The sequence below is a fragment of the Medicago truncatula genome, chromosome 7 (assembly GCF_003473485.1).
Source record: "Medicago truncatula cultivar Jemalong A17 chromosome 7, MtrunA17r5.0-ANR, whole genome shotgun sequence".
NCBI lineage: Eukaryota > Viridiplantae > Streptophyta > Magnoliopsida > Fabales > Fabaceae > Medicago > Medicago truncatula.
The window spans coordinates 22,472,257-22,474,595 of record NC_053048.1 but is presented as its reverse complement, the minus strand read 5'-3'; the positions used below and the strand labels follow the sequence as shown (position 1 = coordinate 22,474,595).

The 2,339-nt window shown below is 42.9% G+C and overlaps 1 non-coding gene across 1 annotated transcript; it reads left to right on the top strand.

Moving 5' to 3' along the window:
* Positions 1-714: 714 nt before the first annotated feature.
* Positions 715-821, top strand: LOC112416919 (small nucleolar RNA R71). The gene has a single exon (XR_003007430.1). It is a non-coding gene; the product is annotated as a small nucleolar RNA R71 (small nucleolar RNA).
* The last annotated feature ends 1,518 nt before the right edge of the window (positions 822-2,339 follow it).

Genomic DNA, 2,339 nt, shown 5'->3' with positions numbered 1-2,339 from the left:
GGTGTTTGAGAAGAGGCGGCCACTTGTTGGGCCACTTGGGAGATTTGGGTCTCAAGCATTTTGGTGTGTGTGGCGATAGAATCAACCTTGATAGTGAGTTTGGAGAGAGAGTCGTTCAGAAATCCTGTTTGGTTTTTTAGTTCTTGGAGCTGTTTATTCTGATTCATCATGCAATTTTCCAATAGAATTTCCAAACTAGATTTCTGAGCCACCCTCTGGTTGTTTGTATAGCCAAGTGGTGCTACTTGCCCATAGGAACCTTGAGGGTTTTTGTAAAAGTTTTAATTTGGCCTCGTTCCTTGGTTGTATTAAGCATAGTTTAATTGCTCAATACTGTTAGTAGCACTACCTAACTGACAATCAACACCAATATGACCAAATATACCACAGATTTCACAAGGAGGAGATGTAGGAAAAGGTGTGACAGCATTAACATTAAGTTTTTCAAATTTTTGAGTTAAGGCATCAACCTTAGCAGCGAGGTGATCATAATTGGAGACCTCGTACATACCTGCCTCCTTTTTGGAGGGAGTAGAGGCAGTAGTGGCTCTTTCGTTGGTCCATTGGTAGTGATTCTGAGCCATGTCTTCGATCAAAGCATAGGCCTCCGTGTAGTTCTTATTCATTAGCGCTCCACCTGCAGCTGCATCAACAGACATCTTAGTGGTATATGTTAGGCCATTATAAAAAGAGTGGACTATGAGCCACTATTCCAAACCATGGTGGGGACAAAGTCTAAGCATTTCCTTGAAACGCTCCCACGCATCATAGAGAGACTCCCCATCTTTTTGGTTGAATTGCGTGATTTGGTCTCTTAGTTTGGCGGTTTTAGAAGGGGGAAAGAATCGGGAAAGGAATGCTCGCCTCATTTGATCCCATGAAGTGATGGAACCGACTTCTAGGGAATGGAACCAAGCGCTAGCTCTATCCCTTAAGAAAAAGGGAAAGAGATGAAGTCTTACGGCTTCTTGGTTCTCTTTTATAGTGCCACTGAGTCTAAGGAAGGAAGAAATATGGAGATTTGGATCCTCAGTGGGTGATCCAGAAAACTGATTTTCCTGCACCAAATTGAGTAGTGCAGGCTTGATCTCGAAGTTGTTACCCTCAACCGTCGGGTACACGATAATAGCTTGTGGCTCTTCCGTTGAAGGAGTAGCATACTCTTTGAGAGTGCGTTCAACCATAGCAATATTATTTTGTGCCTCTCTCTTTTTCTTATGCAAATATCTTTCGATCTCAGGAATAAATTCTCCGAGACTTTTACTTCTTCGCATAAGAAATCGAGAACCCAAGAAGTTAATGGTAATGCAAAGAAAGAAAGAAGTAGAAGAAAAGAGGGAGAAGAAGGAGTTCTAATCACAGAGAAAGAGTTAATTAAATTAGTTTACTCCCTGGCAGCGGCGCCAAAAACTTGATGAGATAAAACCGCAAGTGCACGGTCTTACCGAAGTAGTATGAAAAGAGTATCATTCCGACAGGGAGAAGTTTAATTCAATTAACCTTTGATGATGATTAGAGGAGAAATAAGTTGTAAGTTGGGGTTTTCAAACGATTGAAAGATAATAATATAAAAGGAGCCTTGGGATTAGAGCTGTCAAAATGGGCGGCCCGGCCCGTTTAGGCCCGGCCCGGCCGGGCCAAGGGCTTTTAAGGGCCGGGCTAAAAAGCCCGGTTTGAATTGGGCTGCAAAAAATGAGTACGGAACATACATAAATATGTCGGGCTAACGGGCCAGCCCTGGCCCGTATTTTTTCTTCCCTTTTCCATTCTTTTAAGTACGGAACATACATAAATATGTCGGGCTAACGGGCCAGCCCGGGCCCGTATCAGTCTCTCACACACGCAGATCACAAAAAAAAAAAAAAAAGGTTGTATTTTTTGCGGGCTTCTGGGCAGCCCGGACGGGCTAGCCCTAACGGGCCAAGGGCTTTTACGGGCCGGACTAAAAAGCCCTCTTCAATTTCGGGCTCCAATTATTCGGCTCAAGCCCTACATTTTATTCGGACTTTCGGGCCGGCCCTTACGGCCCGGCCCATTTTGACAGCTCTACTTGGGATCGTTGGTTTCATCTAAATAACATGTCCTTCACAAATCAAACTAAAAGCTTATAACTTTATGTTAGACCTAATTTCTCAAGACAGTGTTTCTTATGTTCCTCTAGCAACCAAGCCTATTTCGCTGACTTGATTACTATTAGATTTTGGTTCCTCTAACAACCAAGCCTATTTCGCTGACTTGATTATTATTAGTTCCCTTGAAGATCGAAACTATATGTCTCAAAGATTGCAAAGACTATTTCGCTGCCTTTGCAATCCTTGTCTAAATTCACTTGTTCGAAT